Below are 26,649 nucleotides of genomic sequence, written 5' to 3' on the forward strand. Positions count from 1 at the left end.
GATTGGCAGCTTTCTGCCTATGCGCAGTGTACACAATAAGCTGACAATCAGAGGTGCAGGCGGGGTTAGTCAGAGCTCAACATTCACAGATCTGGAGCAGAGAAAACTGTGATTTTTATCAAAACTGCAACACACAGCCCAGTAAGTGACAGCTCACTGGAATCAGGGTCTTTGCACCTACATCATGCTGCTCTCAGATTGCATAGCTAAAACCTTGTAGCAGATTCCCTTTAAGAGACAGCGCTCCAGGAATTATTAACTATATCAGGGTGTATTGTTTACTGTTATATAGTATAGTTAATAAGATTTTTGCTTATCAAGAGACTGCATAATGATTTTAGTTTAACCTATATATTTTCTTTTTTCTCTCAGGTAACTGCGTAGAATGTGAAAGGACAACCCATTCACCACTAAAATGTAAGATCTATAGTCTAATATGAATAGGGTCAAATCTGAAGGACCCCCTTCTTTTGTCAACACACAGACAATAAGGTTCAAAGTATAACTGGTTTCCTCTCCATAGAACTTTATGAGCACCAACTGTCATCTCCTATCTCAGTCATGTGAACTTCTGTTGTCACTGAATACTGAGTGTGCAGAGGGAAAGGATCAGTCTAGGAGATAGAAGCAGATTTTCTAGAACATATTACAAAGTTGCTTATTTTATTGTGCACTATGGATTTATGAAACAAAATTTAAAATGATGATTAAACTTTAACTAGTTTAGGACCGGGCCATTAATCCCTTTTCCTGACCAGGCACATTTTTTGTATTTTTTCATACATCTGGTTTAAACAGCTGTAAAAAATAAATTCATGTTTAGATATTCAAATAATTTTTGCATCTTTTGTTGTTTTTTTATGGGGCTTCTTTTTGACGGAATTGTCATTCTCTTTTATAATTGGGGCAATATCACTGGAAAAATAAAGGAGATATGTATTTGTTTTTCACATTTGTTTTATGACCACAAGGGACAACTAAAATACATTTAAAAATATTGTTTCCCTTTCAGCAAGAATTATTTTGTTATTGTGGATATGTTGTTTTTTTTTGTTTTCGAAGGGGTCGGGAATAATAATAGTGATTTGGAATGACAGTGGCTTTTTATATTTATTTTTTCCCCTATTTTTTTTTATATTTCTTTCACATATTGTGCCCTCATAAGGTCATAAAAAATATTGTGGGGGGCATTTCAATGTTCAAATACTTTTTTTTTTACCTGATTTCCCCTGTAACTAGGGCTGTGTATTAGCCCCAATCACATTGGAAATGAAACTCCTGGCTGAGTGTCTTAGCACCCTGCAACTCCTGTTCCCTCCGTACATCCAGTAATTGGTGGAGAAAGGTTGAACTTGATGGATCTAGGTCTTTTTTCAACCTATGTACGGTAATTATGAATACATAACCGCTGGGTCTGTAGGAGAAAGCGCCAATAGAGCTTCTCCTTACTGTGTAATACAGCACGTTCACAGTATATTATTTGTATACAGTGATCTGGAAGACAGAGACAATAATAAACTGCCTCTGCCTTCTCTATGGGGAGTCTGGCTGTGTCTGACAGCCAGCAGCCTGCTCTGTTGTTTCAGGGCATAACTGCAGAGTAGTGGTATAATTGTGACACCCCAGGGGTCTGGTTGCAACAGTAATAGAGATATTATGTCTGAGAGCAAGTGGGAGGTTTCTCTGGTCAGGAGCCCTAAGCATGCAACACGGCCCACCCAGACCTGGGAGGGGAGGAATCTGCCCTTATAAACTGGGTCTGGGGTGGGATTAGAGCAGACAGAGACAGAGCCTGCAGAACAAGCAGAGCAGTCAGAGCCTGGAGAGGGAAAGTGAGAACAGGAGCTCTGTAGGAGCAGAGGCAGAAGGCCAGGGGCTGTGAGCAGAGATATAGCTCGCCCTGGCTGAAGTTACTAAAACCGGACACAGGAGTCCGAGGCTGTGGGAACTGATATATACCCAGCAGCAGAAACCAGCCGGCAGGGGATTCCAGGTCCTCTGGCCATAGAAGCCCGGAGGCTCAGTCACAAAGAAGGGACCAGCGCCGCCATCCAGGAGCGGAGGCTAACAGAAGGCCACAAGTCACCAGCCATACGGGTGAGCACCACACGGTATACTCAGGGACGTGGGCTACTTGTAACCGCTGACAGCAAGGTAGCCAGGAAGAGTGCAGATAGATGGGGAGGCCTACAACTCCACCTGGCCAGGGGAACTCCTGCTTGCTCGCAGACTGACCAGGCCCCTTATACTAGCCAGTACTCCCGGGAGGGTCTGCCTTGTACCATCAGTAAAGACCCTGAACTGCACCTCACGTCTCTGTGATTCCTTGCCGCACCAGCACCATTAGCACTGGGACCCTCACACCATCACTCCCATCATCTCTCACATTAGCTGCCCTGAGGCAATACTTCTCCCGTGGGGAGTTATCCCATACTCGGCTGCGCAAACAACATCAGCCTCAGCTGTCGGCAGCGCAGCGGCGGTCCCCACTGACCGCAATCCACGGGTGGCGTAGTCGGACATTTGCTATACATTAAGACTGCCACTGGTTTGACCACCCTGGGCACGGACCGGGTCACCGCCACACGGAGACTACAACCCACAGCATTCTACAACAGGCCCGGTTCCGGGTTCCCCTGCACAACACAGGCCCAGGGGGCGCGTCAACTTTGGCGTAGTCGGCAGGATTTCGTGCCCGCAACCACCGGGTACTGCGTGCCAGAAAAAGAGACTTTTATACTTACCTGTGGTGAAGTTTCCCGCCGTCCGGAGTCGTTTCCCGCCTTTGGACGCCATCTTCGGGACGCCGCACGGGAAGAAGAGGGGCGTGGACGCCAAAAGCGCGCGAGATCCGAAGCTCCGCCCCACGCTCCGCCCCACGCTCTGACGCTGCGCAAGGTCCTGGAAGGGAGGAAGAGCGACGCTGACGTCATCGGAGCGCGACGCCAGGTCCTCAACCCCAACGATCGACTGCGGAGCCGCGGCCTACGGAAGAAGAGCATCGCAAGGTAGGCCACGGTCCACTAGGGGGGAGGAGGATGCCGGATACCGAGGGGAGCTCCACTGCCACAGCCACCGCCAGCGCAACCGCTGCAGCAGTCATGCCATTCACCATGCCCTATATCCCGGGGGCAACCTGGCTACCCCAGTACTCAGGGGAGTCACATACTCTAAATGACTTTAGAGAAAGACTGGATAGCCTCTTCCAGGTGTACCCCGTCACAGAAGAGCAAAAAGTGAGCATCCTGGTGGCCCAATTAATCGGGGCAGCCCAAAGGGAGGTAAAGTCCTGGCCACCTGGGAGGAAGAGGACTGTCAGAGAAATACTAGCCCGGCTGAAAGACACATTTGATACCCGCACCTCAGCCGAAATAAAGCTCAGATTTTACGGGTGTAAACAGCGGGCACATGAGAGTATAAGAGACTATGCTCTAAACCTACAAGAGGCCCTGAGAGCCATTAAGCAGGCAGACCCTGACAGCGTGGGAAATGAAGATAAGCTGTTGACTGAACAATTTATTGAGGGTCTACTGTGCAATGCCCACCGAACCCAGTTGCGGGCAATGGCCTTACAGGACCCTGACCTGGACTTTGCACAGTTCAAGGACAGAGCCATCCGGGTGCTCCGAGAACCGGCACCAGGTGGCGCTGTGACCCACAGGCGCCCTGCTATCACTTATCACCAGGAGACGGCGCCCTTGTCTGCAGGGCCTGTGGGAGCTGATGCGCAGGCTTTAAACAGTGACCCGGCTACAGACCTGCACCATCAGGTCCAAGAGCTGACTAAGAGCGTTGCCGCGCTAACCAGAACTGTGCAGTCTTTACAGGTCTCTTCTCCAGGAAAGATCCAGCTGGCATCCGGACCGGAGGACGTCCCGTGGCGCCGACTGAGGAGGACCCCACCGGCCAGAGGAAGACCCAGCGACAGATACAACGAGGACGGACGACCCGTCTGCCGCCGCTGCAATCAACCCGGACATGTGGCAAGGTACTGTCATTTAAACGGGCACAACCTGGGGTAGAGGGCCAACCCCCAGGCATAAGACCATCAGGCCCATCAAACTGGCGTGATAAATACGTAGGGGGACGTCCAATCTTTCCTGTGGTACTGGATGGCATTCCTATGTGTGCCCTACTAGACACTGGGTCACAGGTGACCACCATCCTGTACGTGCTCTTTAAACAGTACTGGAATGACTCGGACATAACCCGCTACCCAGATGACGACCTGAGTATCATCGCCAGCAATGGTCAGCCCGTGCCGCAGGTGGGATTCAAAGAGGTGACCATTAAGATCGGTAAAGTCGAACTGGCGGCACAAGGACTGATTATAGTGGACATAGACTGTCATGAGAGTCACCCTAGAATAACCTTGGGAACTAATGTGATTGAAAATTGTCTTGCAGAGGTGATTCTCATTTTACAGCAGGTTGCCAAGAACGCCAGTTCCGGCCAGCAGCGTGTGCTCCAAAAAGAGATCCGGGCACTGATGAAGCGGCAACAGGTGGAACTATCTGGTGGTGAGATAGGTAGCGTGAGAATGTGTGACCCGCTCCCTATTGCCATGCCCCCAAAAAGTGAGATGATGATTTGGTGCCGGGCAGCTATTGGTCTAAGAGGTAGAGACTACCAAGCAATGGTAGAACCCGTCTACTCAGACAGTAGGCCCACCATTTTGACAGCACGGGGGGTGGTCGATGTACGCCATGGGAGGGTGCCCGTTCGCATCATAAATATCGGGGAGAGAGAAGTACACCTGCCCCGGTATGCCACGCTAGCCAAATTGTTCACCATCAACCAGAACTCTGTACAGGCCGTGGAACCATTGCCTCCATCTCAACCAGAGGAAGGTAATGGCTCTAAGAAACCAATGGAGGACTCGTGTCAGCAACTGCATTTGGGTACTGACTCCACTCCCTCACACCAGAAACAGGGAGTCTATCGGGTGGTTCAGGAGTACGAGAGAGTGTTTAGTAAACACCCGCTAGACTTCGGGCGAGTAAAGGGGGTAGAACACCACATGCCCACGGGAGACCATCCTCCCATAAAGGAGAGTGTTATGATCTGCTACAGGGACTAAGGAAAGACAGGAGATCTGTCCCTACAATAGAACTAAACTAGATCCCTACGATGTAACGGGGAACCTGATCCTGCGATCAGACCCGCTAAAGTCCTCGGCTAGTCTGTACGAAGACCTATAGATGTGAGGGAGGGATCCCTACAAGAACTAGGGACTGGGATAAGTTGGACACCTCCTAGAAGAAATAGTAGCAGTCAAAGACAAACACACAACAAAAAGCATAGAGGTCAGAAGACCTAGCAAAACTAACAGAGAACGGCAACAGAGCACCAAGCTAGCTCAAGAGTAGTAAATACAATGAAGTCCAGCAAGGCCAGGAGGGCGGAGCCAGAATAAATAGGCAAAAATGGTCATGTGACCAGCAAACTAAAAAAAACCTAACAGGAGAGTTCTAACAGTACCCCCTCTTCTAAGAGGATCCTCCGGATCCCCTAGGCCCAGGCTTACCAGGAAACCTCCTGTGAAAAGCTCTGACAAGTCTGGAAGCAGAAACATCATCCGCCCTCACCCATGAGTTATCCTCAGGTCCGAAACCCTTCTAAGTGACGAGATACTGCAAACTCCTTCTATACCATCTAGAATTTAGGATGCGGGAAATTTCATATTCCCCGTCCTCCACCACCGGAGGAACAGTGGCAGAGGCGTCACCATCCGACACATCAGCTTTTTTCAACAGAGAAACATGAAACACCGGGTTAATCTTCCAGGACGTAGGAACCTCCAACCTAACAGCAGATTGGTTAACTATCTGAAGCACCTTAAAGGGCCCTACGAACTTGGGACCCAATTTTTTAGAAGGAATCCTCAATCGCAGATTCTTAGAGGACAACCAAACCATGTCACCAACAGCAAACAAAACCTCTTGCCATTTCCTATCAAAGTACCTCTTAGATTTTTTGTTAGCCTCCTGAAGATTACCACGCACATCCGTCCAAACTCTCTCCAAATCACCGGAAAAACTCTCCTCCTCAGGCACAGCTGAAACCAATTTGGAGAATGACCCAAAAGACGGATGTCTCCCAGAACAACAAAAAAAAGGCGAACACCCAGCAGAAGAGGATGTATGGTTGTTAAGAGCAAATTCAGCAAGTGGCAGAAACTCAGACCACCCCTCTTGATTGTCTGCCACAAAACAACGCAAGAACTGCTCAACATCCTGGTTCTTCCTTTCTGTCTGGCCATTAGACTCAGGATGATATCCGGATGAAAACGACAAATGAACTCCCAACCTGTCACAAAAGGCACGCCAAAAACGAGCCACAAACTGAGGTCCCCTATCAGAAACAATGTCAGTAGGAACACCATGTAGTCTGACAATTTCCTTGACAAAGGCCTTAGCGAGTGTCTTAGCGCAAGGCAGTTTGATGAAGGGAACCAAGTGACACATCTTGCTAAAACGGTCCACGACCACCCAGATGACCGTGAAACCTTCAGAGGGGGGAAGGTCAGTAATAAAGTCCATAGCCAGATGTGTGCAAGGTGCACTAGGAACCTCCAGAGGGCAAAGCAACCCCGCAGCAGGAGCATGCGAAGACTTGGATCTAGCACACACAGTACATTGGCGCACCCACTTAATGACTTCCTTCTGCCATCCAGGCCACCAAAAACTGCGACCCACAAGTCTCTTGGTCTCAGAAATTCCTGGATGACCTGCCAACCGAGACTCATGACACTCAACAAACAAATCTCTCCTAAAGGTCCTAGGCACAAACAACCTCCCATGGGGAGTGTTAGATGGGGCATTCTCCTGAGTTTTAAGAATCTCATCCTCCAAAACAGAGTCCAAAGCAGCAATCACAACACCTTCTTGTAAAATGCTCTCCTCTTCCTCCTCAACACCGACCATGGGAGAAAAGTTGCGAGACAAAGCATCCGCTTTAACATTCTTGGTACCCGGGATGTAAGTAACGGAAAAATTAAACCGCGAGAAAAAAAGTGCCCACCTAGCCTGACGGGCATTCAAGCGCTTGGCAGCATCAAGATAGATCAGATTTTTATGATCAGTGAAAACCTGAATGGGAAATTCAGCACCTTCCAAGAGGTGACGCCAGTGTTCAAATGCGAGTTTAATCGCCAGCAATTCCCGATTACCAATATCGTAATTAAGTTCAGTCTCAGAAAATTTTTTTGAAAAAAAGGCACAGGGATGTACTCCATCCTTGTTTTCCTGAGACAACACCGCACCGACCCCCACCGAAGAAGCATCAACCTCAACCAAAAACGGCTTAGTCACATCAGGCTGCATAAGGATGGGAGCAGAGGTGAACCTCTCCTTTAGAAACACAAAAGCTTCAATGGCCTCAGAAGTCCACTGAACCGCATTAGCACCTGTCCTGGTGAGATCGGTCAGCGGTTTGACAATAATAGAAAATTTTTTTATGAATTTTCTGTAATAATTGGCGAAACCCAAAAACCTCTGTATCGATTTCAAACCAATAGGCCTAGGCCATTCCTGCACAGCTTGAACTTTAACCGGGTCCATCTCAAAACCTTCACTGGAGATAATGTAGCCCAAAAAGCTAATTCTCTGTACAGCGAACTCACATTTCTCCAGCATAGCAAAAAGCGAATTGTCCATTAATAACTGTAATACCTCACGTACGCTCCGCCAATGAGACTCCAGATCAGGCGAATAAATCAAAATGTCATCCAAATACACAACCACATTTTTGCCGATTAAAGGTCTAAGGATGTCATTAATAAGATTCTGAAAAAATGCTGGAGCATTGGTAAGACCAAAAGGCATAACCAGGTTCTCAAAATGACCCACAGGAGTGTTAAAAGCAGTCTTCCATTCATCACCCTCCTTCATGCGCAACAAATTGTATGCCCCCCGGAGATCAATTTTAGAGAACCACTTGGCCCCCACTAACTGGTTAAATAAATCAGGAATCAATGGCAGTGGGTAAGGATTGCATACAGTAATTTTATTAATCTCACGAAAGTCCAGACAAGGACGTAAACCGCCATCTTTTTTTTTTACAAAAAAAAATCCAACAGCCACAGGAGACTTGGAAGGCCTAATGTGACCGGTGGCCAAGCTTGTCTGTATGTATTCCTCCAAAGCCTTTCTCTCAGGAATAGTAAGATTAAATAAACGACTTTTAGGAAGAGTCGCTCCAGGGACAAATTCAATGGTACAATCATAGTCTCTATGGGGAGGCAAAATTTGTGACTCCTCCTCAGAAAAAACTCTCCAAAAATCCTGAATAGGTACAGGTAATTCCCCTTTTTCCACCGCAGCAATACGTCCGTTACAACACTTGTCATAACACTTAGGGCTCCAGGACTTAATTTCATTGGTAGACCAATCCAGTACAGGATTGTGCAATTTTAACCAGGGTAACCCCAATATTACTGGAGAAGGCAAATTATCCAATACCACCAAATCCAAATTCTCTTGATGAATACCATTAATAGTGAGGGGAAATTCACAGACCTTATGAGTAACACTCTTCAAGGGAGAGCCATCAACAGAAACCACAGCAATAGGGGATGACAAAGTTTTAGGTTCTAATCTAAGTTTTTCCAAGAATCCCCCATCAATCACATTCAGAGTAGAACCACAATCCACAAAAACCCGAAATTCAATTAATTCATCCTGAGCAGCAGTAGTAGCAGATAGGAATACTCCCTTAGAATTTAAACAGGCAATACGTGCATGACTGACCATTTTTTTTTCTTTCTTCATACGAAGCACACAGTTCTTAATAAAATGACCAGAATTTCCGCAATAGAAGCACAAGCCTTCAGAAAGCCTGCGGCCTTTTTCCTGAGAGCGGGGTGCCATCGCCCCAATCTCCATCAGCTCTCCATTGTCCCTCTCAGGACTCGGAGCTGACATAGCAGAGGATTTGCTCTCATTAACCCTTGCACGCAGTCTCCTGTCCACCCGTATAGCTAATTGCATTGCCTCCTGCAAGTTTCCAGGTGTGGGATAAGCAATCAGTAAATCCTTAACCCTTTCACCTAGCCCTGCAAGAAACAATCTTTTCAAAGCTGAATCGTTCCACCCCACCTGGGCAGACCACCGACGGAAGTGAGAACAATATTTTTCCACATTATCTGATCCCTGCCTCAAAAGTCTCAATTCAGACTCAGCAGATGAGACACGATCAGGATCATCGTACAACAAACCCAAAGCAGAAAAAAAACTATCCACTGATCTAAAGCACGGATCAATAGGTTGGAGAGAGAAGGCCCATCCCTGAGGATCTTTGCGCAAAAGTGACATTATGAACCCTATGCGCTGTGATTCATCACCAGAGGATCCGGGTCTCAAACGAAAATACAATAAACAAGCATTTTTAAAAGAAAAAAAATCTTGTTGTTCGCCAAAAAATAAATCAGGCAGACGTACCTTTGGTTCCACAAAATGTGCTCCAGAACAGCTACTCACATGTTGTTGGAGCTTGGCCACCTCCAGAGAGAGTCCCTGCAAGCGTTGAGCCAAATCTTGAACCGAGACCATGATGGAAAACTGGAGGTCTTTCCTTAGAGAAAATTTTTTTTTTTTCTTTTATGGCTGGACTTACTGTTATGATCTGCTACAGGGACTAAGGAAAGACAGGAGATCTGTCCCTACAATAGAACTAAACTAGATCCCTACGATGTAACGGGGAACCTGATCCTGCGATCAGACCCGCTAAAGTCCTCGGCTAGTCTGTACGAAGACCTATAGATGTGAGGGAGGGATCCCTACAAGAACTAGGGACTGGGATAAGTTGGACACCTCCTAGCAGAAATAGTAGCAGTCAAAGACAAACACACAACAAAAAGCATAGAGGTCAGAAGACCTAGCAAAACTAACAGAGAACGGCAACAGAGCACCAAGCTAGCTCAAGAGTAGTAAATACACTGAAGTCCAGCAAGGCCAGGAGGGCGGAGCCGGATTAAATAGGCAAAAATGGTCATGTGACCAGCAAACTAAAAAAAACCTAACAGGAGAGTTCTAACAAGAGATACCGACCCGTACCCCCGGCACACTACCAACACGCCAAGGGGATGCTTAGAGACATGAAGGAGGCTGAGGTAATCAGGGACAGCTATAGCCCCTGGGCAGCTCCACTATTCTTAGTGAAAAAGAAAGACAACACCATGAGAATGTGTGTAGACTACAGAAAGGTCAACCTTATCACACACAAAGATGCGTACCCGTTACCAAGGATAGAAGAGTCCTTAGCTGCATTAAAATCTGCTAACTTCTTCTCTACTTTGGATCTCACTAGCGGGTACTGGCAGGTTCCTGTAGCAGAGGCGGACCGGGAGAAGACCGCATTCACCACCCCGATGGGTCTCAGCGAATTTAACTGTATGCCATTCGGGCTCTGCAACGCACCAGGAACCTTCCAACGGTTGATGGAATGCTGTCTGGGACACCGGAACTTCGAGACGGTCCTGTTATACCTGGACGATGTCATCGTCTATTCCAAGACCTACGAGGACCACCTGAAACACCTGGCAGAAGTGTTCGAAGCTCTGGCAAACTACGGCCTAAAGGTGAAACCCTCCAAGTGTCACCTCCTGAAACCAAAGGTGCAATACCTGGGACACGTGGTGAGTGCTGACGGAGTGGCTCCTGACCCTGATAAGATCACCGTGATTAAGGACTGGCCAAGACCCTCCAGCATAAAGGAAGTGCGGCAGTTCCTCGGGTTGGTAGGCTACTACCAAAGATTCATTCCCGGTTTCACCAAAATGGCAGCCCCTATGCAGGACCTCCTGATAGGCCAATCTCGGAAAGCCAAAAACCAGAAGCCGCCCTTTAGGTGGGAAAAGCTGGAAGAGGAGTCCTTCTGCCAGCTGAAGATGGCCCTCACGGGGGATGAAATCCTGGCATATCCAGACTACAGCCAGCCCTTTATCCTCCACACGGACGCAAGCAACATCGGGCTAGGAGCCGTACTGTCCCAGATCCAGCAAGGGAAAGAACGGGTAATCGCGTACGCCAGCCGAAAGTTACGGCCCACGGAGAGGAACCCTGAGAATTATAGCTCATTCAAGCTGGAGTTCCTGGCAGTAGTGTGGGCAGTGACCGAACGTTTCAAGCACTACCTTGCCTCCTCCAAATTCACCGTGTACACGGATAACAACCCGTTGACACACCTGGACACTGCAAGGCTCGGTGCCCTGGAACAGAGATGGATGGCCCGCCTGTCCAACTTTGAATTCACCATCAAATACCGGGCAGGACGCTCAAATGCCAACGCGGATGCCCTGTCTAGAATGCCGAACTTACCGGACGTAGGGGAAGATCCAGAAGATCTGGAAGAAGTTGAGCTCCCTGCGTTCCACCGTCATGGGATTACCCTGTATTCCCACCGTGTGAAGGACAGGCGCTCCGTGACGTTCAATCCCTTGCCCCACTACAACTGGGCGGAGATGCAAGACAGTGATACCACAGTCCATTTGGTGAAGGAAATGCTGACCCAGGCCGATGCCCGTCTTGACCCAGATGCTCCGGAGGAGACCAAGCAACTGTGGAAGGAGAAAAGTAAGCTGTTCCTCTACAGGGAGAAGCTGTGCCAGAGAATGGTTAACTCTCGAACACATGAGTTGACCTGGCAGGTAGTGGTCCCAAGACGAGACTCGGCTATGGTTCTGGAGGCATACCACAACGGAGCAGGGCATTTCGGATGGAAGAAGCTGGAGTTCTTGTTGCGTGAACGGTTCTACTGGGTAGGCATGACAGGAGCCATCGAGAGGTGGTGCAGAGACTGTGGCCCGTGCCACCTGAGAAGAAAAGACCGAGCCAGCCAGAAGACTCCCCTGCAGCCCATCATCACCAGACAGCCACTGGAACTGGTAGCCCTGGACCATGTGAAACTGGCTCCAAGCAGATCTGGGTATGTCTACGCCCTCACAATCGTAGATCATTACTCCCGGTTCCTGGTGGTGGTCCCGGTCAAGGACTTAACGGCTCAAACAGCAGCTAGAGCCTTCCAGCAGCACTTCTGCCGTCCACACGGGTACCCGGACCAAGTGTTGACAGACCAAGGACCAGCCTTCGAAGCGGAGGTCTTCCAGGAGTTCTGCAACCTGTATGGCTGCAAGAAGATAAGAACAACGCCCTATCACCCTCAAACCAATGGACTCTGCGAGAAGATGAACCAGGTGTTGATAGATCTGCTAAAAACGTTGCCCCTGGAAGAACGCAGTCTGTGGCCTGAGAAACTGCCCGATCTGGTGGACCTGTATAACCACATCCCTGTAGGTTCCACCAACTGTACCCCGGCTTACCTAATGAGAGCAAGACCTGGTAAGCTGCCTATTGACCTGGATATGGGAGTCCTGACGCCTGAGGACACCTCGCCAGAGGCAGACTGGGATACAGAACGGCAGCAGCAGTACCGGAAAGTACAGGAGAGCGTCGAGCGAAGTCTGTCTCAAGCTAGAGAAAGGCAAGAGAAGGCTTATAACCAGTATGCTCCCGCTGTTCCCCTGGTACCTGGAGAGCAGGTCTTGAAGAGGAAGAGGCGGCTCCACAAGTTGGACGACCAGTGGGAGAAGGACCCGTACACCGTACTGCCATCAAGCCATGAGAACCCAAAAATCTGCGTAATCAGTAAGGATGGAGGAGAAACCACAGCCATTGTCTCCAGAGACCACCTGAAGAAGTGTCCCGAGCAGCTGCAAAGCCCTGAAGAAGATCAAGAAAACCCTCAACCCGCAGAGGAAAGGGAAGAAATGATCAGTACCGTACTCGGAGACTTCCCCCGGTCTTGGACACAAGTAAACGGCGCTGTCGTGGTACCCGTCCTCACCTTTCTCCAGCCAGCCCCGCAAGTGCCTACAGAGGAAGCGGTAGAGCTGGAAGAGCAGCCGGCCCAAGAGGCAGAAGAGTCCACACCAGCAGTACAGGAGGATCAACCCTCTGCTAGTAGTGAGTCTGCCGTGCCCCTAGTGAGCCAAAGAGTGCGCAGACAGCTGCCCAGCTTACCCATAACACCTCCTACACCCTGTAGTGCAGGACCAGTTAGTGAGCTCTGTAGGTCCACTAGAGTCACTAGAGGTCAGATGCCGCTCGCTGGAGAATATAACTAATGCACTGTGAATTTATCTGTTAACTGTTTATGGTTTATGTTTGTTGCTTGTTATGTTTCTCAGTTACCCTGCAGATTTTTATGGACTAACAGGTTATGGACGCTGGATAACCGGAACAGTTTTGTAGATAGTTGCACCTTGGTGCCTCTTGCGAAGACGGCCGCGGAAGAGAAAACCTGTCTGGCGTGGCCTCCTTGCGGCCCAAAGTAGTTAATCTACCCTTGCAGCCACGCCCAAGGACAACGCCAGGGGTTTGCTTTGGACAGGTCCCCTACTTCGCTTAAAGCTTCACCTTGGGTGATATGGACACCCGGTTGCGGACACGCCGTGACCTTTAAAGAACTAAAGCTTCTTGTAAATATGTTATTGTGTTATTGTTATACCCTGTTATTATGTTTTAAAAATGTGTTTAGTCCCGGAGTACTAAAATTTATTAGGGGGGAATGTGACACCCCAGGGGTCTGGTTGCCACAGTAATAGAGATATTATGTCTGAGAGCAAGTGGGAGGTTTCTCTGGTCAGGAGCCCTAAGCATGCAACACGGCCCACCCAGACCTGGGAGGGGAGGAATCTGCCCTTATAAACTGGGTCTGGGGCGGGATTAGAGCAGACAGAGACAGAGCCTGCAGAACAAGCAGAGCAGTCAGAGCCTGGAGAGGGAAAGTGAGAACAGGAGCTCTGTAGGAGCAGAGCAGAAGGCCAGGGGCTGTGAGCAGAGATATAGCTCGCCCTGGCTGAAGTTACTAAAACCGGACACAGGAGTCAGAGACTGTGGGGACTGATATATACCCAGCAGCAGAAACCAGCCGGCAGGGGATTCCAGGTCCTCTGGCCATAGAAGCCCGGAGGCTCAGTCACAAAGAAGGGACCAGCGCCGCCATCCAGGAGCGGAGGCTAACAGAAGGCCCCAAGTCACCAGCCATACGGGTGAGCACCACACGGTATACTCAGGGACGTGGGCTACTTGTAACCGCTGACAGCAAGGTAGCCAGGAAGAGTGCAGATAGACGGGGAGGCCTACAACTCCACCTGGCCAGGGGAACTCCTGCTTGCTCGCAGACTGACCAGGCCCCTTATACTAGCCAGTACTCCCGGGAGGGTCTGCCTTGTACCATCAGTAAAGACCCTGAACTGCACCTCACGTCTCTGTGATTCCTTGCCGCACCAGCACCATTAGCACTGGGACCCTCACACCATCACTCCCATCATCTCTCACATTAGCTGCCCTGAGGCAATACTTCTCCCGTGGGGAGTTATCCCATTCTCGGCTGCGCAAACAACATCAGCCTCAGCGGTCGGCAGCGCAGCGGCGGTCCCCACTGACCGCAATCCACGAGTGGCGTAGTCGGACATTTGCTATACATTAAGACTGCCACTGGTTTGACCACCCTGGGCACGGACCGGGTCACCGCCACACGGAGACTACAACCCCCAGCATTCTACAACAGGCCCGGTTCCGGGTTCCCCTGCACAACACAGGCCCAGGGGGCACGTCATAATGAAGAAATGGAAACTGCTTTTCTGCCGGAGGAGGCGGATGGACAGGTCGGGTAACATGACACTCCGCCGGCAGCTATTATATGGACAAAAGTGCTGGTCAATTTGTGTGAGAAAGTAATGAATATTTTTACTTACAACGTTATCCTACACTGCACAATGATTTTAGTTTATCAAATATATTTTCTATTTCCTTTCAGGTAACTGCTTAGAATATACCTGTGGGAGAAAAACCTACGCACTACTTAAATGTAAGCTCAATAGCCTCTATGAATATAATAAAATACCGTGAAAGCTCAATAGGTTATTTTGTGCAATACCGTTTTAATATAGAATCAGAATATTCGCAAAGATTATACTGTAGATATTGAATAATTCCAGTATATTATATTCACATACACCTCAAGTTGTAGTGTACTTATTACATATTTAGTCTCTATACGGTTTCACTCTCTCTGGTAGGCATTAGGATTAGGTAGAGTTCACATTGGCAATGCAGTTTTGGCTCGAACACTTACAGTTTTTGCTTTCCACGTGTTGCACAGCACCAAAAAAAACCTCACAAACATAAATCCCTAGTCTTGTCTAGGTGCTAACTAAACAGAACAGACCCTGGCTACTCATAAACAGCTGAGCTAGCTCCAACTCTTGTCAAATAAAAACCCTTATTTTCCATATTATCCACTGATACTTGCTGTTCTCTGCACATGGCCTGTGCAGATTCTTCTCAGAGAAGGATTCTGGCCTCTCTTCAGCTCCAAGACACATCCAGTCTGGTGCCCACGGTCTGAGCATTCACAAGCTAACACATTTTCCTCTGCTACATCCAGCAAACTGACTCCTCAGTCACTTCATTCAGAGAGCGACCACGGCACTTCTCTCTGTCAGCTACAGGTCACCTCTTGGCTGGTCAGCTTTCCTGAACCTACAGCACTTCCTGATTCTTAGAGATACCACGCAGGTGCTTCTAATCAAACACTGCAGAGCTGGGATGTAAGCCTGTCCTTCCCAGCTATGCTACATATCCCCTTCCATCTGCCCAAAGCCGAGGGCTTGGCACCATTAGTCAACCCACAGTGCCAACAGGGGAGGTTACTCTACCAAAACTGATTATTTTCTCTCAGCTCCTGTGAAACATCATTCGCACATTTCACGCAGGGCTCTGCTATCTACAGCTTACACACAGAGCTCTGCTACCTACAGACTACACGCAATGCTCTGCCACTTACAGACTACATCATTTACACAGGCTCTGCCACCTGCACATGCTGCACATAGGCTCTACCGCCTGCACGAATGCCATGCTGATCTGCAAACACACAACCTCGCACAGTGCACACTGCACTACCAATGCTGGCACATCTTAATGCTGCAAACTCACTGCACACAGTCCTACACACAGTCCTATACACTGTACACAGTCTTATACACTGTACACAATCCTACACACTGCATACAGTCCTGCACACAGTGCACTATACTGATGCTGGTCTGAACTCAGTACAGTACCTCCTCCTCTCTCTCCAGTGCAGTGAGAGAAAATTCACCCTTCACATCATGTGACCCTGTCACCACATCCAACTCCTGACGGCATACCGGACTACTAGGCGCTAACACTTCAGCCCACATGTCCCATAGCATGCAACTAGTTCTTGACCCACTCCCACTTGGTGGGACATGGAACCACAGTCTGGGCATATGTCCACCTGGGCCATGGAATAGTTCTCGGTGCCTACATGGATACACTTTACCCCCACCCCAGGGACTAGCAAATGCCAAAGTGTGGCCCTTTCCAGGGCTACCAAACTCCCTTAGTCCCGAAGTCCTGTCACTTGGATACCATTCAGTCACCTGGCATTTCGGAACTTGGTTCTCCTCTGCACAACTCTACTAAATAGACAGATTTCAGCTCTCCTTAGCCGCACCAGCAACACCATGACTCCGCAGCAATGTCACCTTCCGGCCAGACAGCTCCTCCATCCTTTCAGACTGCGTCTGCAACGCTGTAGCCATTTTTATATAGGACATCGAATTCTTACACTGCAGTCGCCTGTACTCTCTGGGACTTCACACCCACATTTCATCCACCAATTGTAGGGTTTCATTCTCTCTGCTAGGCATTAGGCCTTAGGTAGCATACACACAGGCAATGCAGCTTTGGTCCAAACACGTGCAGTTTTTATTGCTTTCCACAGGTTGCATAGCACCGAAATAAACTCGCAAACATAAATCCCTAGCCTTGTCCAGGCACTAATTAAAACAGAATAGACCCTGGCTACTCATACATGGTTAAGTTAGCCCCAGCTCGGTCACACAAAACCGCTATTGTCCATTGCAACCACTGATAAATGCGGTTCTCTGCACATGGCCTGTGCAGATTCTTCTCAGAGAAGGACACTGTCCTCTCTTTATCTCCAAGACACATCCAGTCTGGTGCCCACGTTCTGAGCATTCACAGGCTAACACATTTGCCTTTGCTACATGCAGCAGACTGACTCCTCGGTCATTCCAGTTAGAGAGAGACACTGGGACATCTTTCTCTCTCTAAGCTACAGCTCACATCTTGGCTGGTCAGCTTCCCAGAATCTAATTTCTGATTCTTAGAGAAACCATGCAGGTGCTTCTAATCAAACACTGCAGAGCTGAGTTTTAAACCTGTCCTTCCCAGCTATGCTACATCTCCTAACATGTGTCCTAATAGCACTTATACTTTAATTTCAAAAAATCCCAAATCCCTGAGACCTTTCTCAGTTTGTGAGCAAGAATGCCTTTACTTTGGATTCAAATAATTACATTCATGTATTTGACAACGCAACAGGTTATAATCATTCAAAGACTTTTGTACAATAATAGTATTAAGAAGGCGATACACAATGCCTGTGTTAGGTGTTTTCAGGTGGTCGGTCTGGTATCAAGTTGTTGTCTGTTCATCTAAATGTTTTGTTCTTGCACCTTTCATCCAATTTAAATTTATACAAACATGCATATGTGATTTGTAAATGGATTTGTGTTATGTAATGTACTTAGGGTTTTAATTAAATATAAATTGCTTATTTTTAGAGATGAGTGGATAAACTGAAAGTCAAATTTGCCAGCTTTGCCATTTTTTAAAAAAATCAATACTGTAAAGCCTTTAATTGCCTGGAAAACATGTTGTGGTAGATTGACTCACTCAGCTCCTTTCTGAGGTAGACACAGGAACACCTTTCATCTGCTGGTTCATTTAGTATGGTATAAACCACAGCAGGTTCAACAAAAATAAACATTGCCTTGCTGGCATAAAGGCAAAACAAAATATAAAGTATAGTACAGTCCCTTTGCATGCGGGATTCGCCAGCTCAGGATATCACAAACTTCAGCTCTCACTGAAGTTCCACACAGGAGACTTCCTGGTCTCCAAACAAACAACAGAAAAAAACTCAATGCTGGAAATTTGATTTCTCCAGCCACACCCTTGAGGTGGAGATATGGTGAGTAGGCGTCCCGCCGATCTTAAACCTACTCACAAAAAACCCAACCTGGCTGATTAACCTTTTCAGCACCTAACATGCTGGAGAAAAGCTTCTGGGTTTCACATCACGGAAGAAAGCAATCTCCGTGACACATATCTCCTCTCACATACATTGCCAGTGACCCTGTCACAATGTGTATAATACTCTGAGGTCTCCTAGGACTGTACTGAACCCCTATTGAGCACCTTACTATAAAAATACGAGGGGCGATCGAAAAGTAATGATAATCGGTTATTTCTATTGCACACAGAAGTTAAAATAAAATGTTTTCTTCTCTCTTAGGTACCCACTAGTCCAGGAAAAAAAATCACTTAAATAGGCCACGATTCCTGGGAGCTACATTCATTTGAATAGGAACTGCCGAGGAGTGAACATCAAAATGGAAAAAAAACGAGCTCAGAGCTGTCATCAAATACCTCTGCTTGAAAAAAATGACTACCAAAGACATACACAGCGACTTGGTGGAAACATTGGGGAATCTTCTCCTCCATATTCCACAGTTGCACGCTGGGCCAAGGAATTTAAGCTGGGAAGAACATCGACGGAAGATGAACATCGTGAAGGACGCCCATTCACGTCCCTCAATGAAGAAAACGTGAAAAAAGTTGAAGAAGTTGTATTGGCCGATCGAAGAGTGACTATCAGGCATGTAGCTGAGGTCACAGGGATCTCATATGGCAGTATTCAAAGAATCCTTGCAAAAGAATTGCATATGAGAAAGGTCTCGGCGCGTTGGGTGCCAAAAATGTTAACTGACGAGCAAAAGAAGAAATGAGTTGACATTTCAATAGCAAATCTCGAAAAGTTCCAAGCAGACAAGGAGAATTTTTTGTCACGTTTTTTGACCATGGATGAGACCTGGATCCACCACTTTGATCCCGAAACGAAACAACAGTCGATGACATGGAAACGAGCCAACGAACCGACGCCGAAGAAATTCAAAGTGTCAAGCTCAGCAGGGAAGGTTATGGCGTCCATTTTTTGGGACGCTGAAGGAATTATTATGGTGTACTATTTGGAGAAGGGAGCCACTATTAAGGGCTCCTACTATGCAGAACAAATAAGAAGATTGCGGGAGGCTATCAAGGAGAAAAGGCGTGGCAAACTGCGGGCTGGAGTGCTGTTTCACCAAGATAACGTGCCGGTTCACAAAGCTGAAGTTGCCATGGCTACCATTCAAGAAGCGGGCTTTGAACTGGTGGAACACCCCCACTATTCGCCAGATCTAGCCCCCAGTGACTTCTTTCTCTTTCCTTGGCTCAAGGAACACCTCCAAAGCAAGAAATTTGACGACAATAGCGACGTGATAACCGCTGTTGGGGATTTTTTTGAGGGTCAAGATCAAGATTTTTTTTTCGAAGGGAATTCTAAGTTTAGAAAAGAGATTGACTAAATGTATAGACTTGTTAGGAGACTATGTAGAAAAATATTTTTTTTTTTACTATATTCATTGTGTTTAGTATTGATTATCATTACTTTTGGATCGCCCCTCGTATAACCTTATTAATGTCCAAATGATCTCACCATATCTGGCTATGGTGAACAAATGGTAACCAGTGGTACTCAATAGGCTATCTCACAACACACTGAAGTATCAGACTTGTTAGGCTACTTAAATTGTAAAAATTGTCCAAAAATCATCCTTTCTGGGGGAAAATACCTGCTTAGCTGGTGTTTATACACAGGAAGCTGTGGCTTTTCAACAAAGGGTAGTTAAAAATTTTCTTTCTTTTGGGAATATCCAGAGATTGTTTTTTTGCCAAATGAAGAAGCGGTAGCTTGCTCACAAGCTGACCAAACATTATCCCTTTATTTAGGGAGCCTAAACCGGTGTACTGTTTTAAAAGTTAAGAAGTAATGGCTTTTCCACAAGGAAAAAGTTCTTATTTTTTGGAATGCACAACAGGTTTGCGATTCTCAGAATGATTAAACAATCATGAAAGCTTTTTATCAAGCTGTCAAAAAATTGTCCCTTTTTTTAGGGAGCTGGAAGAACAGGCTAGATGTTTTCAAAATGAAGAAGAACTGGTTTGTCAACAAGCCATGCAAAAAAATTGCATATTTTATGAGAGTGGTTTCATGTTTCAAGTTTGTTTACCCTCAAGAGAGCACATTTCCCTGCAACAGTACAGTCTAGCACTTTAAAATATAGTGTGCATCCAGGAGATGTGTAGGTGTGCAGTAGAAGTGCCAGCAGCAGAAGCCACAAGGTAAAAAAAAATAAGACTGGGATAGTGCTAGTTGAATTTTTCTTCTATCCCCTATTACATTCTGGTGAGTGTTTTTTTTCCAGAATATATATGAGGAGAGTGACATAGTTTATTCCTTTTACGAATCATGGTTCTGTACTCCCAACTGGTAATGGAGCAGGTCCAGTACTACGCTACTTCGGTCACAAGCGCCGCCATTGTCCTGACCCTGGAGGCGGACTTACCACGCTTGCAGGGAAACTGTCCCAATGTTGTAGAGCATCGAATTCTGGTGTTGTGGGATGTGTGAGAAGGCGGGACACAGTGTCCCTCATTGATTTCTCTTTCCAGAGAAGATGGGATGCTGTCTTCTCTGGTTGCCAAGCAATGCAGGACGCTGCTTTATTTGGCAATAAGCAATGGTGGGATTTTGCCCAGCCTACTGTTGAAGCTAGATAGGAGTGGCTGTCTGGGGATGATTGGGAGGTAATCAACAACTGATCATTAGGCGGGCTATATAATCCTGCTCCCTGCTCAGTCCTTTGCTGTTTATTGCAGTTCCCTATGTGCTTGATGGTCAGTGGTGCAGCATTAGGTTTTGCTATCATAGCAGGGTTTTCTCATTTTCTTTTTTGGGTACACTCCCTGGGGTTCTTGCAGAGGTACTCACCTGTCTTTGACTAGGCACCAGCCGTGTCACCAGACGCCACTTGTCCGGCGACAGTGGGCCTGGGAAGGGCTCTGTCAAAGTCTCCCCTTCTATTTACTGTGAGCTGGGTGAAGAGTATTCCCGGCCCTCAAGGGCTCGCCTAGCTGGGCAGCTTGTGCCAAATGCATCTGTGGCTGCGCCTTTGCTGGTTTGTTGCCAGTCTTGGTGGGTACCTCTGTGAAGCAAATAATAATTCCACAGTTGTTCTACTGACAAATTTTGCTGCACCTTCAAATGGCTATAGTAGGCGACATGCATCCATCATCAGTTGCCTATGTTGCATCTCAAAGTAACCCATTGTCAGGCAAAATGTATTTTTGTCCGAGTTTTAAAAATGAGAGATGTCCTAAATTTCCACCCCCTGTCCATTTGTAAGACATAGAACTCAGTGCTTTCCCCCACATCAGGAATTTTTATTACCGCCATAAAATCTCAGCGAAGAGCAAACCTTTTAGTCTAAACTGGTCTTTCCCTCCAAAATCCTATTGTTTAAAAGTTTGTACAGTTAATGTAGAATTTAATAAGGCACATGACTGTCACAAACCCAGGGACCACATTTTTGGAATGCTCACCTTTTTCCGGTTACAATGGTATATCTTGCATGGCTGTGAAACCGCCGAAAACCCGGGAAATGGTTTCTTAGCTTCTGAGCGTTATAGAGATATCATATTTGATATCCATCTGCATGAATATTAGTGACGGCAAACATGATGTCTCCATCTTGGATGTGGGACCCCCCCACACCAAGAAATGAAAGATGGAGGATTTTTATGTCTTATGCAGCTGGGTGGGTTCACAAAACCAGGCCCTTTTGTGAGGTAAGCGATATGGGTGTCTCCTGGTGTTTTGGCCCCTTACTAAAAACCAGAACGGCCATAAACCAGAAGATTCTTGCCAGGGACGCATCCACACCTCGCTGCGTGGAAGAATCACATCTAATTTCTTGGGAGCCGTCCCCCCCACAGAATCTGAGACCATCACCTCGTGGCGCAGGTTTTGCTATCACTTATCCCTTTTATTTTAATAACTGTTTTATTCATATATGTACATGGTCTCTTTTATAATATCTTGTATATCTTTTGTAAACACTGCCCACTTTCGGGAGTAAATCATTATTATTTACCAGCTTCATTCTTTTTGTCCTATGTCGGCAAACACGTTCCTCACCCGCTAATTCACGTTACCTAACGGGTACCCGATCCACCTGTTAAGCGATCGGTGGAGGCAGTATACCAGTATTTATGTGATATTGTGGTTTGAGGGTGGCTGGACGGAGGTATATATACGTTCCTGGAAGGAACTGGTGATATATATACGTCCTGTCACATCACGTGCCACAATAGTCTACATAAATTAGAGCAGCTGCGCCTGTGCTTATCCTCAGTCAATACCGTGTTTGACCAGCAGGATAAGGGGGCGCCAGAGGGCTGCAAGGTCTGACCAAGTGTGTTTTCCTGACAATTGGTGGCAAGCGGTGGGATCATAGGACATTAGTGATCTGGTTTGAGCAATCATTCCTCTCACTAAAAACTTGCATGGTTCTTACCTGGACCCTGCACAAAAGTTTTGAAGATCGAACTCAGTGTTTATTAGATCTGAGACAATACTGTAAGTGTAGCAGTTACCCCTACCCTACTTCGTTTTTTCTTTTCTATCTTTATTTTGGTGATCATGGTCATCGTTGTGGAGCACTGGTACAGCCAACAGAAAAAGGACACTCTTATTGGAATATGTATAACCAAAGGCATTGACCCCCTCGGCAAAAACAACGAACAAATGGCTGTTGCACTGGCGCAGCTGGAGACCGAGCAAGCCCGTCTCCAGACCTCAGCAGGGCCAGGGGTCAGCCGAGATATGAACAGTACTGCTGCAAGGGTCCCACCTGTAGATGCACGCCGCGTCAGCGACCAGGGCAGCGTGGATCCCTATCTGCAGATGGCTCTACAGCAACTTCCTGCAGAGGATCATGAAGGACGGCTGAAAGTAATTCAGCAGCACCAGGAGGCTGCTGAGCGGCGAGCGGAGGCCGAGAGAGCCGGGCGAGCCGAGGCCGAGAGAGCCCAGCGAGAGGCCGAGAGAGCCGAGAGAGCTGAGCGAGCCGAGCGAGAGGCCGAGCGAGCCGAGCGAGAGGCCCAAGCCCAGAGGGCCCATGAACTGCAGCTGGCCCAACTCGGGATCCCAGCATCCACCTCACGGAACGGTGAGACCAACAATGCGACCCTGTTTAAGCCCCGTCCAGAGCATTTTCCTGTGATGGAAAAGGACGGCGACCTCGACACCTTTCTGAGGGGTTTTGAAAAGACGTGCAGACAGTACCAGCTGCCTGAGAGCCAGTGGGCCCGATACTTAACTGCAGGGCTGTGAGGCAAAGCTCTGGATGTGTTTGTGGCTCTTCCTCCGAGCCTCAATGGGAACTATGATGCCATTAAGCAGGCCCTAATCTAGAGGTTCCAACTGACCCCTGAGGTGTACCGTAAAAAGTTCCGGAGCCTCCAGCGTGGACCGCACGACAGTTACAGCGATATGGTGCATGGGCTCCGAACCAACTTTGAGCAGTGGATCCAAGGACTGTCAGCGACCACCTTTGAGCAGCTAAAGGATCTGATGGTGAAAGACCAGTTCCTGCATCTGTGTCTGACTGAGGTACGGCAGTTCGTGATGGATCGGGAGCCACCAGATGCCAATAAAGCAGCGCAGATCGCAGACACCTACGAGGCCAACCGGAGACCGGAGGTGCAGAAGCCGGTCGTCGCCAGCTGGAAAGGGGGTAAGCCATCAACCACCATCCCTGCCCCTGCCAGCCGACCTTCCGGAGGCCTTTTTCCCGTTACCAATGCCCGGCCTGCATCTGATCCCCGCAGGTGTTATTTCTGCAACCAGACTGGTCATCTCAGCGCCACTTGCCCAGAGAAGCAGAGGAGGAACCCCCTATCCAAGGCCCCTGGGCCTAATGCATCAGTACTTTTGGTGGGTGGGCCGGTTGGGAGGGCCTGTGAAAACTTGCAGTCTGTCAGGGTGGAGGACACTGTCACTGTAGGCCTCAAGGATACTGGGGCCGAACGAACCCTCATCCGACCCGAACTGGTGTTCGCTGAAGCTCTTATTCTGGGAAAGACCCTGACTGTCACCGGGATTGGGGGCGTCCGATGCCCCTTGCCCATGGCCCGGGTTTTTATTGATTGGGATGCGGGGAGTGGGGTGAAGGAAGTGGGAGTATCCAAAAACCTACCTGCAAATGTTTTGTTGGGAACTGATTTGGGGAGGATGTTTGCTTATTATGTCCCTGACCCCCCTCCTCAATCTGATACGGTTGGTAAGGTTAATGCTGATAATGTGAATGTCAATGCTTTACCTGCTGATAATGATGATGATGTACTGGAAGGTACAGGAGAACTCAGCCATGTCACGCTGCGTGGTGGTATTGCTGAGTATCCCCTAGCAGGAACAAGTGTCAGTGCTAAGGGTAATGGGGAGAGGCACGGGGACCATGAAGCAGGTGGTGCTGTGCCAGCGACCAGTGTCACAACAGATGGTGACCTGGCTGATGGTAGCTGCCCCATACGTAGCACTGTGCCTGAGGTAATGGAGGAGGATGGGGAAGTAGTACTCATAACCGCACAGGCAGGTGGGATGGTGTTATTCCCCGGGGAGACGGCCTATATAGCCGCTGTTACCCGCAGTCAGAGTGCCCAGAACGCAAGTAACGCCCTGCCTTCTGGACCCTCCTCGGACAGAGGAATAACAGGATCAGGTATGGACCCAGAGTCGGTCCCAGAGGGTCCCAGTGAGGACGTGGCCTTAACCTCACTTCTGGCTTCCACCAGCCAGGAGTTTCAGGCAGCTCTGCACTCAGATGCTAGCCTGGAGACGTTAAGGGGCCTCGCTGAGAAACCCACCTCCGAGTCGGATAAGGAGAGGGTATTCTGGGACCAAGGGAGGTTGTACCGGGAGACAGTTCCGTGTACACCCCAACAGGAGTGGCTGAGGGAAAGACAGCTGGTCATCCCCTACCAATTCAGGGACGAGTTGTTGCGGATCGCCCATGAAATTCCACTCGCTGGACACTTGGGGGTCAGCAAAACCAAGGCCCGGCTGTCTCATCACTTTTATTGGCCCAAAATGAGGACAGATGTGGTGAACTACTATCGCTCCTGTACCACGTGTCAAAGAGTGGGAAAGTCAGGGCCGGCTCCCTAAGCCCCCCTGATCTCTTTGCCAGTGATAGAGGAGCCTTTCCAGAGGATTGCTGTGGACATTGTGGGACCACTGGCCATACCCAGAATCTCTGGAAAACGTTTCATCCTTACCGTGGTAGACTATGCTACCCGGTATCCGGAGGCAGTAGCCCTGTCCTCAATTAGGGCGGATAAGGTGGCGGACACCCTCTTGGCCATCTTCTCGTGAGTAGGCTTTCCCAGGGAGATGCTTACCGACCAGGGGACCCAGTTCATGTCACGCTTAATGGAGGCCCTATGTAAGAAAATGCAGGTGCAGCATCTGGTATCGAGCGCCTATCATCCCCAAACCAATGGTTTGTGTGAGCAATTCAACGGTACCCTCAAACAGATGTTAAAAATGCTGGTTGAGACCCAGGGACGCGACTGGGAGCGTTACCTCCCACACCTGCTATTTGCTTACAGAGAGGTTCCACAGGCCTCGACGGGGTTCTCCCCCTTTGAGCTCCTGTATGGCAGGCGTGTCCGAGGACCCCTTGGGTTGATAAGGGAATTCTGGGAAGAAGAGCCGAGCTCCCCAGGAGTGTCCATCGTGGAGTATGTCATGCGCTTCCGTGACAAGATGCAGACCTTGACGCAGTTGGTGCATGACAACATGGCACAAGCCCAGGCTGACCAGAAGCATTGGTTCGACCAGAACGCCCGAGAACGGACCTACCAGGTGGGTCAGAAGGTGTGGGTGCTGGTCCCCGTACCAAAGGACAAGCTTCAGGCGGCCTGGGAAGGCCCGTACGTCATTCACCAACAGCTCAGCCCGGTCACCTGCGTGATCACTCTTGACCACGAGCGGGGTAGACGGAAAGCTGTTCACGTTAATATGATGAAGGCTCTTCAAAAACGTGGAGCCTGCATCCTACGGGTCTGCAGCCCACCCGAGGATGGGGAGGACGACCCCCTCTTGGACAGGCTGGCCCAAGCGAAGGCCAGCGGGTCCCTAGAGGATGTAGAGATAAGCGCCTTGCTATCCGCAGACCAGAGGTCTCAGATGCGAGCAGTGCTGAAACCCTTCCAAGCAGTGTTCACTGTAACGGGTCTGGGAGGTGGAACCTCTGAGCAACGATACAAAGGGGCAGTCCTTGTAAGGAAGCGGGTGGCTCCCAGGGTAGGCGGGCAGGTAGTCACGGCAAGTGACGGGGACAGTCTCTGGGTAGAAGGGCAGGAGGTCACGGCAAGTGACGGGGACAGTCTCTGGGTAGAAGGGCAGGAGGTCACGGCAAGTGACGGGGACAGTCTCTTGACAGGCGGGTGGTCACGGCAAGTGACGGCTAAGCCTCCAGATAGGTTAGCAGGCGGGTAGCAGGTGGACGCTCCCAGGTGAGCGGGCAAGAGTCTATGGACAGGCAGGTGGTCACAGCAAGTGACGGCTAAGCCTCCAGATAGGCTA

General features: G+C 48.6%; 1 protein-coding gene across 1 annotated transcript in view; it reads left to right on the forward strand.

The window, feature by feature from the left end:
- Positions 1-376: 376 nt before the first annotated feature.
- The window catches only part of TNFSF8 (TNF superfamily member 8), a 31,995-nt gene continuing 5,722 nt past the window's right edge, over positions 377-26,649 (forward strand). Inside the window, exons 1-2 of the mRNA XM_073637751.1 lie at positions 377-417; positions 14,821-14,871. The gene's annotated coding sequence lies outside the window, so the exon portion shown is untranslated. The remainder of the gene's footprint in view (positions 418-14,820; positions 14,872-26,649) is intronic.

Source organism: Phyllobates terribilis, unplaced genomic scaffold (genome assembly GCF_046119375.1).
Source record: "Phyllobates terribilis strain yellow unplaced genomic scaffold, ASM4611937v1 Scaffold_7__3_contigs__length_470593459, whole genome shotgun sequence".
Lineage (NCBI taxonomy): Eukaryota > Metazoa > Chordata > Amphibia > Anura > Dendrobatidae > Phyllobates > Phyllobates terribilis.